We start from the raw sequence: 14,116 nt of genomic DNA, 5'->3' as shown, positions 1-14,116 counted from the left end.
CAACAACAAAAAATATAAAACAAACATGTGAGATGTTACGAATAAAAGGACTGGGTATATATGTGAGGACGAATCTAAAGACCAGGGCTTGGTTTCAGTGTGGTTTATAAACTAACATAATATATATATATATATATATATATATATATATATATATATATATATATATATATATATATATATATATATATATATATATATATATATATATATATATATATATATATATATATATATAATAATAATAATAATAATAATAATAACAATAATAATAATAAACTATCTTTAACGAGGATAACACATTAGGTCATGGCTGATCCATCTGTCACGTGGTCCTCAGTATTTTTAATCGGCTATGTTAAAAAAAAAACACTAAAATACACAAAATAAAAATACAAGACCATGCACAATACCAGGTATCGTCGCGCGCACACACACACACACACACACACACACACACCACGCCGCGACAAAAGACGAATTTTTGTTGAACCCAGTGGTATAACTTCAAATTTAGGCACCGTAGTACCGCCCCCTTCAGAAATCAACCACCCCGTAAAATTTTGGCATTTTGGGCGTCCTTCCTGAATGCCCACCTACCCCACCCCCGTATTGCAGATTGCAGGGCTGAGGGATACGCCACTGAATGTAGCCCATCTTCGCTAGCCACCGGTCATCGATCCATTTCATTCCGCACCAACCCTTAGCATATTTAGCTTGCTGAACGGTTTTCTGAACAAGTTCCTTCCTGTGGCTATGCAGTGGTATGGCACGCCAAATCGTTCAAAATGGATGAGCTGCAGTAATCGTAGGTTGAGCTTGGAGAGATCGTTGGGTGAGCTGAAGTAATCGTAAGGTGAGCTGGGGCAATCGTAGGGTGAGCTTGGAGAGATCGCAGGGTGAGCTAAAGTTATCGTATGGTGAGCTGTAGTAATCGTATGGTGAGCTGTAGTAATCGTGTGGTGAGCTGTAGTAATCGTAGGGTAAGCTTAGAGAGATCATAGGGAGAGCTGGAGCAATCGATGGTGAGCTTGGAGAGATCGTAGGGTGAACTGAAGTAATCGTTGGGTGAGCTGGATTAGTCGTAGGGTGAGCGGTAAAAAACGTTCACAATGAAAACTCTTCCGTTTGGATTTTAGATTAGCTCCCTTCGTGACTTCCGGTTCTGCATTTATCGTCCTTGTTATTTGTTTGAAAGAACATGTTTCCTTCAATGAATAATTATGCAGAGAAATGAAACTGACGACTTCTAAATATACTTCTATTCTAGTATGCAAAATATTAATAGATTTTATTTTATACGAGCTTTGTTAGGAATCGACTGCCAGATTAGAAAACTGGAGGACTACATCGTGTTATTAGCTGTCATAGAAAGGTGTATCCATCTTGTTGATGATGCAGACAGTACGATTTGACATCAGAAGCTTTGAGTACATATTAATTAAATACATTTGGGCATTTAGATCACAAATTTAAACTTGATTTAAGTAATTTCCAATACAAATTTTTATGTGATGACACCAGTATCCTAGAAACTTTGTTGAAGAAACAAGAAACTCAAGCTTAACCTCAAAACCCAAAATCGTATAATATATTGAAAGTGCAAATTCTAAGTAAAGTAAATTTAGACTGTTCTTGCAGACATCAAACTAAAGTAAATCCTTAAAGATCCATGCTCTAATATTTTCCGAGTTTGATATGAACTTGAGTGTTTTCCTTAAATAATTTGAAAATGCATGACATTGCGAGGAACCCATCAGTTTTGATTGGTTACTACATAGCAGCAACCTCTCAAAATCAGGGAATCGAACTAACAACCACAGGGATGCATAGTGAGTGTGTTGCCGCAGGCCCATCTGGTTCATAATGATATATGAAACCCAAAAGTTGTAAAAGATTTATATTTTTATTTCAAATGAAAAAGACCCTAACTCTGTATGTGAAATCCCTCAAGAAATGTAAACAACAAATAATCATTTAGGAAGTTTATTGGTAAAAAGTCAAAATAAGCAGCAAAATGTTACTGCAAAGCAATCATACACAGGTAATATAAGCCTCGACTTCCAATTATGTGATAACTGAACTTTTCATGTCTACACAGGCAATGGCTAACCAATAACGACAAAAATGTGAAATGACAAAATATACATCTTTTTCCCTTGTCTTTTCCGGGGAATGAGTTAATGGCATAATGATAAATATTCAAAATGGGAAATGTTAACCCAGAAAGGCATATCTGGGCACCTTGGATAACATGATTACCTGTCCAAATACGTTCTGCACAATGTGACATTATCTTGGTGATAACTTTTCCATAGACAAGGTTTATTAAGGTGAACTACCAGCATCTTCTCAAAAGGTTTCATCATAATAGAACGTAATTAGAAAGTCTAGGAAACTCATTTTTAAATTTTGTTTTAACACAATACCTTGTTTTAGTCTGCAACATACCACTTAATTTTCACATTTTTAACTGATACACAGTTCACAACTTGTAAACGCTGTGAATACTCCAGCTCACCCTACGATTACTTCAGGTCACCCTACCATCTCTCCAACCTCACCTTACGATTACTCCAGTTCATCCTACGATTACTTCAGCTTACCCTATGATCTCTCCAAGCTCACCCTACTTTTACTCCAGCTCACCCTACGATCTCCCAAAGCTCACCCTACAATTACTCCCGCTCACCTTATGATGACGTCGGTTCACCCTACGATCTCTTCAAGCTCACCGCATGGTTATTGCAGTTCACCCTACGATCTCTCCAGTTCGCCTTATCTAACTCACACTACGATTGCTCCAGTTCATCCATTTTAAACGAATTGGAGTGCCATACACTTTTGAACGATATAGCGTGCCATACAATGGGGTAATATGTCAAAACAGCTTCTCGAAAATAACACTGGAATTATGCGTAAATACGCAAATTGAATGCCGCAAATCTGGCATATTATGTCCTTATTGTAATTTTAGAGAGCGTATTAGATCATTAGGCTATAAAGTTGAAGTTTCCAAAGTATTAGATCCTCGTAATCTGCAGATTACGACCTCAACACATACATTTTTAGAAAAATAGTCTGAAACCACTTCAGTACAAATCTAAAACTTTTAACTGACGAGCCTTGTCTGAAATTGAGTGTTGAATCAAATGGGTCAGTCGTGTAATTCATCCCAGAAGAAGCATTGCAAACATTGTGGAAGTAGTTAGTGACGTCTTTGAACAAGCTCGAAAATATGTTACATTACAAAAGTACGTCAATCTAAATAGAAATGAAAACCAACGGACGAGTTATAAACTTATGGGCTGAACCCTAGGCGACTACCAGTCTACTGAGTTTTGAACTCGAATTAACCCTTTCGCCATCTTGGGTTTGTATAATTAAATATTTCCTTGACTTTAGATTTAACAACTGTTTTTGTTTTCAAACTGCAAAAATGAATAGTAGCCCACATTTATATTCTTTGATTCTGCTGGATTATGATTTGATTTCAGAGTAAATCAAAGTAAGGTGAATTTTATGGTACAACCGGGGACGATTTACCGCAAATACCGTAAATCGGAATACAATGGGGATAAGGTTTTCAGACACTTTTCATTCTTTTTATTCACTTGTACAAATCTATGAATATCACATTTACATCGTTGGCATAATAGGTGAAAAAAATCAAATATATAATATTGAGACCCCAATGAATAAAAAACTATAGCTTACTCGTTGAAAATCCATTTATTTTTTAAAATATCTTTGCGTGACCTGTTGGCATTTTTTTAAGGCTGTTTCTACGATGTACATTCGAAATTAAACGTTTTTATTAATGGTTGAATCGGAGAAACATAGTGCTACATGTGTCATTGTGTGCAGAAGCCATTATGATTATTCCTAACATATTCTCAGATCAAATGTATATAAGGATATGACTTGGATTAGTTTCTTTTAGCTCCGTAAAGTCAGATAGCGGAGTAGTGTCGTGGGTCCTGAACTTTGCGATCGGCGAGTAAATAAAATAACGACTGGTGGTGCAGTTGTATACAGTTATATTGGTATATTTCGGGATGCTGTTCTATATATACCGCTCTATGATTTTCTGTATCGCGATTTTTTCACGGTCTTGTTTTCATCTTACAGATTAGTATATTCCACACAATTTTTCCAATTTAATTCAAGATCCATATTTTCTTTATTCATAGATGCACGTTCAGTACGAGATTGCAAGACAATGTAAAACTCAATGCACTGTACCATTATTCCGGCAAAGTTTGACGGGGGGGGGGGATTCAAGAGATGGGGATATTTTTTCAGTTAAAAATAATAATTTATTAAACTTAACTTTGCTTAAGATGTGGATGTCCTGTTCTTGATGACACTAAATGAACAGTACTCAAGAGTAAGTGTTCGTAAATATGTAAATTCCTTTAAAATAATTTATGTTTGTAACCAGTGCCCGGATTGTACATACAACAAAGCATGAAATATATGTTGTTATGAGTGATAAAAAGAGTAAAACGTTCAAACAAACAGCGGTCAGATCTTATGTTTTCCACGTAAAATTTATCGTAGTCAGATCCTTCCTTTTCTTGTCTCCATATATCGATTAGCTTTGACTTATCTTTCAAGTTAGTTGATAGGTGTATAGACCTGAATTTTAATTATCAGAAATTAATTTATTAATGAATTTTTGGAATTGTTTTCAACAAGAAAAGCAAAAGGTGCCGTTTGAGACAGTTTCGGTTTAAAGGAAAGGACGAGTATTGGCGAAATTGAAGATGGTATTGCGATATGCAAGAAGTGTTTCACTGACGTACGCTGTCGTGGTGGAACGGCCACGAGATGGCAGAGTTGACAGTATCAGCAGATAGATAATCCAGTGGTACTACTTCGTCCACTGTAAAAAGTGAAATAAAAGCAACTACGGCAATGTTTGCAGTTGTACCTACATATATTTATAAAGACACCAGAGTTCGACAAAAGAATGTAACAGTTACCATCGCTAGATATTTTTGCTGCTTCGAAGTCCGTATGCAACATTAACATATGTTGTTATGCTGACACTCTGAACCTAGCAGAGCGCAAAGCCTTAAATATCAACGACGTGTCAAGAAGTATTCATCGTATTATAAGGATTGTGTCATTTTTGCACAGGAGTAATGTAGATGTTGTGCTTAAGGTCAAAACAAAATTACTAAGCCTAAAGTAAAACCGATCCAAGCCGTGTGCACCAGGTGGGACTAAATTTTAGACACGATTGAAAGGTTCATGGATTTGCAGCCTGCTGTTCGTGCTGATTAAGTTACTACGGAAGTGTGAAGCAACGCCAGCAATATCGACCGCTCCGGTGGTCTAGTGGTTAGAGCGTCCGCCTCGGATGCGGGAGTTCGTTGGTTCGATCTCCGGCCGAGTCATACCAAAGACTTATAAAAATGGTACTAACAGCTGCCTCACTAGGCGCTCAGCAGTAAGAGGTTAGTGTTAGGACTGGTCAGCCTGGTGTCAGGATAATGTGGCTGGGTGGGACATCATGCTGCATGTCTGCGACACGATGCCCCATTGCTAGACATAACTATAAACTGCCACACTGCAGATAAATACTGCAATCATGTGATCTGACTCCTGTTATATATATAGGGTATCTATTTAATTTAGCGTAAGTGATGATCATGTGCTTAAAACCAAGGAATTATGAAATTATCAATGCGGAAATAGAAGGATAAGTATAAATAAAAAATGAGTTGTATAACAATGATCTTCTATCCAATGATTCTTGCCATTACACATTGTTTACCATCTTCAAAACTAAAAAGAGATTGCAGTGCATTTTGCCAGATAAGGAGAGAGCCTGAAAAAAAAATATAATGCTTCTTGCCCTATCGTCTTTATATTTTGTTTTAATTTGTAGGAAATTTCCATTATACTTTCTACAAATGAATACTGTTTAAACCACGCCAGGCATATAAACTCATTTCTTGATACTTGCATCGTTTTGTTGTGGACCAACGATTAAGATTTGTAGATATTGAAAGCAGTTCATTTTAGTCGAGCATATCGTTTTGGATGTAATTTAGACAATTTATAACCCCAACTCAAGACAAGAAAAAAATGTGACAGTTGATCCAAATTCAATATTTTCCTTACAAATATAATGGTTCACACAACGTTTAATGGAAAGTATTCGCGAAAACAAGCCTATCCTATTTACATGTGTTTGTTAGTTAATAGTGACATACCTATGATTCAGTTTCTTTCATGACTCATATCACTGGTATCTTATCTACTTAAGGTCATCACACATGTTTTATTATTTACACACATTATTTTATATCACACACACACACACACACACACACACACACACACACATATATATATATATATATATATATATATATATATATATATATATATATATATATATATATATATATATATATATATATATATATATAGTTTGAAGAAGAAAAATACGATGTATTTTTACAGAGTACCGTCTTTATTTCAAACACTCGCAAATCGTCTTTACAACATGCAAAAGTATTTACATTAATAAATAAGTAAACGTGTGAGTAGAAAGCCGGGGCAAGGCGATTAACATAAAATAAACAAGCTGTACGGAGGTGTTTACGTATGTGTCTATGTATGTTGTCTGAGTAAGTAGGTAGGCATGCTGGTACGTGCGATGAAAATTTGAGTGATCATTTTTTTCTTCAAAAAATATGTTTTTAAGAGAGGGGGGAGGGAAATTTGAGCCATTGATGTCTGTTGTTGCATGCAATAAAAGATTCAAGCATGATATCACTGAGTGTCTGTTTAAATAAATAAATAATAAATAAATAAATAATATATATATATATATATATATATATATATATATATATATATATATATATATATATATATATGTGTGTGTGTGTGTGTGTGTGTGTGTGTGTGTGTGTGTGTCAACCAGTTCAGACTCATTTAATGTCACAAATATTTTAAGAGCACTTTCATGCATATTTGTAAAATAATAAAGGATGAAATATTATGCACACATGAACCGTCATCATTGATTGAATTGAACACTAGATGGATGGATGGATGGATGGATGGATGTGGACTGCGTGGAAGGTAATTCAAAGCATCGAGTCGATAGACGCGGACATACTAAATAAGGAGTATCATTCTAAACTGCATTACCTCCTGATCCAAACGTCACACTTGGAATTAAATATGGCAAAATGTATCTAGATGAATATAAAATTTGGGTATCCGTCAGCATATCAGCAACTGAAACAAAGCATCCATCTAGTGTCGAAATTCTGTACATGTAGTCAGTCTGTGATTGTAATATATGTTTAAGAGCATTTAGTTTACTGTATATGCAGTCATATATGAAACGTAGGACTTCTTTTTCTTTCCATGTTGATTTTTTAATTTTGCCTGTCGGTGTTCATGAGAGATTGGGTAACAGGAGTATTCAATAGTGTCCTGTAGGATTATGAACGTTAATTTTAAATGTATTTTATTACATTCGCTATACTGATTAAACCGAATGAAATAAGTAAATCAGCCTTATCATCAGTACATCTTAAGACGGACGTTAGATTTACGTGCAACTTCTTTTGCACTATTTTCAGGTCCCTGAGCAAAATAAAATTGTTTTCCAGTATTGGAGAGTAGCTATCCGCAAAGGGTGCGAGGGACGTGTTTTTTTTACACAAATTTAATGACGCATCCACCTGCGAAATATAAAAATATCACCCAAAAAATGAAAAAAGGGTCCATATTTTTGGATATTCACATCCGAAGGTCATTTGTGACATTATGTGATGCCGACAGTGCAAACACGTGTCCCTTTCTGATTTGATCGTTCTGATAAATATTGTGTACTAAACAGGTTGATGCAATTTAAAATAGTTGCCATCCAAGCCGTATTCGAGACATTCTACTTGTCTGATCCGACATGTCTACTGCTATGGGTAGATATATGTTACTAGTCGACTAGTGGTATTTCACTGCCTACATACTGCAAAGTAACTGTAGCAGGGTGTACATGCCTCAGATCAATTTCAACAACAACAAGAGCCGAGAAAACCTAATTCACATATATATTCAAAAATTTGATTATTAAATAAGAACGTATAAGTCACGCCAAATCTGTAAGTTAAGAAATTTGACAGTGGCCAGTTTACCAACTATCTTCTGACAATAGAATATGCGCCAGGACACGTGACATTTTAATGGTTACCTCGTCACACATTTAGCTGCAGTCGATGCGACTGGATCAAAGTTAAATATATTGCAACAGTAATCTGCAAAATATACTATTGTCTGGCTACAAATAAGGTCATCTGAAAGTCACAAACAACAATTCATTCGCTGTGTGTCAAGCAAACAAACTCCATGGGTAAAACAACGACACAGACTAATAAATGTTTATTTTACAGAATGGCTTTGTCTTTTATACTGCGTATTGAAAAATGCTCGGCAATTCGAGAGTGATCAGACATTGGTTTTTTATTATAATTCATTTCTATTTCAACCATTTTAAAGATTGTACAAGAAGGCCTCAGGGAGTTTAGAGTATTTACTAACTGAGCCACGTTCGATAAAAAAAAGTTATTATTATTGTGTGTGTGTGTGTGTGTGAGAGAGAGAGAGAGTGCGTGCATGCGTGCGTGCGTGTGTGTGTGTGTGTGTTCGTGTGTAAGAGAGATACACAAGAAGTGCTTCCAGTCAAACAGTTGTAAATAATTCAGTTTCTTTGTGACTCATACATGCATCGACATCACCTTAAGTGTAGTATTTACTAGCCAGCAGTTATTTTGCTAGTCGTACTGAATGATTCAAGGAACAGAGTACACAAAGAGCAATCATAACGATCTTTGTTGCAGTCATGGTGGTGTGACTTTACCAATAAAGTTGTCATACCATTTTATTTTCTCCGATAACTTACGCGTATGGATTCGGGCCATCGAACTACACATTTACTTATCTTCCATGTCAATATGACTGATATAACTCTGTAGACTTCTGCAGTCACCTTAGTGCATGAAATTTTGAAAGTCGCGTAAACTGTTGACCGTCTCGTCTTGTGTAGGACTAGTAATCAGTGATCGATGATCCTATATCCATCCAGGCCAGCATGGGCAAGCTACCTCAATATGTCTTTAGGCAAGACACTTAGCTCCCACCTCTTCAACATGATATAGCCAATAATGTATTTAAAGTGCCGCTAAAGGCAACAACAACAGAAACCCGTGTTAAGTATATTTCATTTGTATTGTTTGTTTCTTTATTTATATGCATTGGATTATATGAAATTGTATTTTTGTAGCTGACCTTGGTCAAAGACAAATTCGTTGTCCACCTGACCAGAATCATTGATTTTTGTTTAAAATTTTGTAAACACCTATTGCATAGTTTATATTACTCTGTGAGTGAAGTTTAAATATTAGGACTTTCTAATTATAACCTAGATTGTTCTACAAATGAACTGTTGTCCTTTTTGTCTTTATTTTTTTAAATAAATAATTTTGTTTACTGGAAACATTATTTATTCCTTCGATAACATCTGGGCAGAAATCAATTATTGTTGTATACATTATTTTGATTTGGGTGATATTATTTAATTTCAATATTTCTTCTCTGAAAATACACCTCTATAATATTCTTGAAAAGAGAAATTGGCATATAATTATAATGAATTCAAAGAAGGAGATCTTCATTTATATTACTGTGATTTAAAAAGACTGTTGGCACATCAGTACAATTCAAACTACTGGTACATTATTATATTGGGAACTACCGGCCACTATAGTCACATCAACAGCATCAGCGTTGAAAATTATTTGGAGCACCACTAGAGTTAATGCAGAACGTAATTCAGTATGACATTTGTTAGTAGTTATATGATTGTTTGGAGTATAGTTCGACATAATGTCAAGTCTTTATATATTTTCATTTTGTATTTTAAGGAAATAAATTATTTGTTGAATTTTACATAACGTGTTGCTTCTCACTCTTTTAGTGTAATTAGTTTAATATGATAGAGTCGTAACAGACATCGTGGACTCATCCGGAGTTACGAATTTCTCTAAAATATTTTAGGAAACGTTGCATTTGAAATTCAAATTCGTTAGTTTCAGAATTTTCTAAGTCTCAGGTATTTTTTGCATGATTGAGAAATCAATAGTGAAGTCAAGAAGCTTGCACAATGTCATCTAACTTGGAGAACTTTATTTTAAATCCTACCCAGGAAAGGTTAGAGTCCTTCAAAAGGAAGAATGGATTGCAAATGTAAATGCAAAAATAAAAGGGAGAAAGGGGATACAATGTAGATTAGAAGATTTAGAGTTGGCAAGTGAAGTGCACCAGCCCACGTTACACACAAATTCAGGTTTTGATTAACCAAACATATTAGGTTAGTATCCACTTTTAAAAAAGAATAAGAAGTAGATCATTTCCACATTTTGAAGAAGTTGCTGAAAATTTGAAATGGCCTAGAGAACATTGGACTCCGTTATTACGAACTGTACTTATTGGCAAAACGCGGGACATCTATACCTCCCTGTAAGTATAGCAAAGTGATGATTATGATCTGGTTGAGGACATTATCTTGAAGGGTTATGAGCTGGTATCTGAGGCATATCGACAAAGGATACGGAATTATAAAAACAGAAACTGGACGAACCAATGTCGAATTTGCAAGAGGAAAAGAGCAATTATTTGATAGGCGATGCGCCGACAAGAAAGTTGATCAACACTATGATAATCTCAGATAAATCATATTAGTGGAAGAGCACAGGAACCTACCTTGATCAGCTAAACGTCAAAACTTTAGAAATGCTGCTCGTACAGCTGACGATTATTCCTTAAATCAAAATTTTTCTTTTATCAGTAAGTATTCAAATAAAATTTCTTCTGGTTTAAAAAAAACGGTATTTCAGTCTAATACGAGCACTTTCAAATCTGGTACAACATTAAGGAATTAAGTTTCTGATAAGACAGATCAGAAATCCCTATGTCTTCCTATGTGAACTTTTTGCAAGAAGAAAGGACACGTTTTATCTAAGAGGTCAAGGTCACAGTCTTGTCGGGTCAAACAAACCCAAATCTGATTTTATTATGAAAAGTTATTAACCATTCATTTCGAACGGTTCCATATAACTCGTAGGTGATTCATCCAATCCTATCCATATAAAAAGGGACGCAGGATATTCTCACAGTCTTTTATTATCAGGTACTATGCATTTTTATGAGAAGTATTCTTCTAATGAGTATATTCTTATTCAGGGAGTAGGGTGCAGCTTTGTTAATGTTCCTCTCCATTGTGCATATTTGTGAACATTGACGTTTTTCCACATTGATCATATTCGTTTATTACTAGGCGATAACCTAGCTGGTTAAGGTAAATCCACTTGTAACTGACAAGCCTTATTTGAATCAGAAAGTCGATCATATTGAAATTGAAATCACTCATTTATACTCAGATTGTGCAGTTATTAGATGGCAAGGAAAGCTCTTGAGAATGATGTTGATCGGGAAATTACTCCTTTAGCTGACACATTTATTGGTCAGCCGTTTGATGAAGTCAAGTTTGTTCCAGGTTTTGATCAGTCAACAGATATTGATCACAGTGATCCTCGTTTTACTACTAATTATCCTTATTCTAATAAGGGTCACAAACAACAGTCACGTGTCGTCGAACATGAAAAATGTGCTGAGATCTGCTGTTTGTTTCAGAGCGAGAATGAAGCCTCAACAGTATATATTTGTTGTTTTGTTAAAAATGGGGTCCTTATGCGAAAATGGAGCTATCAAATTGTCGTACCTTTGTCGTATAGAAAGGAAATTCCTAATCTAGCCCATGAAACTCCTTTACATGGTCATTTAGTGACCAGTAATACTTATCAGAAAATTTTGAATCATCTTTATTGGCCGAAAACTGAAAATGATGTTTGTAAATACAGTAGATTTTGTCACTCGTGTCAAATGTTAGGTAAACCCAATCAGAAGATACCTAAGGATCATCTGCAACATATTACTGCATTTGACGAAACATTTAGCATAATAATGGTAGACCGTGTCGGTCTCGTACCTAGGACCAAGTCAGGCAACCAATATGTGTTGACCAAATGTGTGCTTCTACAAGATTACCAGTGTCCATTCCTTTGATGAATGTTTAAACTAAAAACAGTAGTAAAAGTTTTAATTTTACACAATGTGGCCTTCCCAAATCTGTCCAATCTGATCATGGGTAACACTGTATATCTGGGATTGTTCAGCAAGTTATGCATGAATTAGGCCTTCAGCAATCGAAGTCTTATAGCTATCACCCTGGAGCCAGAGGACTATAAAAACATTTAATCAAATTTTGTGAAATATGATTTTGGTCATATTGTTTTGATGCTGGAAAAGATAGGGATGAAAGTTTTTGTTTATTGTTGTTTGCTGATCGGGAATCAGTTACAAAATCTTTCGGATTAAATCCCTTTCAACTAGTTTTTAGACATAATGTCAAAGGACTGATGAAGTTGTTAAAATATAAACTTGAAATGAAGAAACAAAAATTATTCTTCTCGACTATATTTCCAATTTAATTACAAGTTGTCAATGGACTGTGAGGTAGCAAGAACTACAGTGCACTCTACGCAGTCGAAAATGAAATTAAGGTATGATAAAAATACAAAAAAGGCGTTTCAGCCCGGTGACAGAGTTCTTGTTCTCTTGCTCTTACCTCAAAATACTCTAAAGGCTAAGTATAATGGTCATTACACAGTTGAAAAGAAAGTGATTCAAATTTTATCATCAATACTCCTGGGAGGTGAAATAAAAACAACGTTGCCATATGAACATGTAAAGGAGTATGCTGATAGAGATAGCCTTATTAATCATGCAGTTAATTTAGTTGTATCTGTCCAACACAGTGAGGATGTAAGCGATGGAATGCAATTGGACTGTAGTGACTTTGTTGTAAACCATCTTCGGAATTCAGAAATTATGAATACTCTTTAACAGGAACTTTCATATCAGCAGCAACAGGAAACGAATGAACTAAAACAGCTATTCCTTGAATATGACCACTTTTTTCCAGATTTCCAACACGAACAAATAAAATCAACCATGACTTTGAAACTGTAGATTACACACTTGTGCATCAATACAGGATGTACTCTCTAAAACAGAATGTTTGAAAAAAGAAATTCAGTATTTGCTAGAGAATGATTTCATAGAACCGAGTAAAAGTGACGGGGGTTCGCCATGTACTTTTGTACCGAACCAGATAACACTTTCCGCATGTGCACTGACTATAAAAAGTGCATAGTTGACTGATACAGACTCATTTTTATTATCAAAAATGGATGCTTGCATTGATAAAATTGGAAATGCAAAATGCGTCATAAATTTGACCTTTTGAAAGGATTCTGTCAAATTACACGGGCGAAAATGGCAAAGGAAATTTTGGCATTCGTAACTCTACATGTACGTTATGTTGTTTGCAGTGAAAGGTTCGCCTTGTACTTTTCAGCATCTAAAGAACATGATTACATCTGGTCAAGATAATTGTGTTGCTTATATCAATTATGTTATCATCTACAAGGACACATGGAGACGATTCGGAAATTCTTTGATAGACTCAGTGATTCAAATTTAAAAATTAATTTAAGTAAAAGTAAATTTTGCCATGCCTAGATTTTTCTTTCTTTCAGGGATACATTTTGGGACACAGAAAAATTAAACCTATAGAAGCTAAGGTTAAAACTATCTTTGAATTCCCTATGCCTATCAGTAAAAAGCAAATGATGCCAGTTTGGGGTATGGCTGGATATTATCTGAAATTTTGCTCCACATTTTCCATAATTGCTTAGCCTCTAACCTTTTGTTGGGCAATAAAACCAAGTTTCATTGGTCTGAAAAATGTCGGCGGCTTTTTGATAAGTTAAAGCCATACTTAAGAATGTACCAGTTCTTTCAGCTCCAGATTTCAGTCAAACGATTTAAAATGTCTGTTGATGCAAGTGATTACGGTTGACCGAGTATTGATTCAAGAGGACATAAACGGCGTAGAATAAGAGCATCAGAGACCTTATTTCACAATCTGGAAAGAATGTTTGGTTTAGATGTTGGCATTGCA

The sequence above is a fragment of the Sinohyriopsis cumingii genome, chromosome 1 (assembly GCF_028554795.1).
Source record: "Sinohyriopsis cumingii isolate HCF-2022 chromosome 1, ASM2855479v2, whole genome shotgun sequence".
Lineage (NCBI taxonomy): Eukaryota > Metazoa > Mollusca > Bivalvia > Unionida > Unionidae > Sinohyriopsis > Sinohyriopsis cumingii.
Note: the sequence above shows the minus strand (reverse complement) of the source record.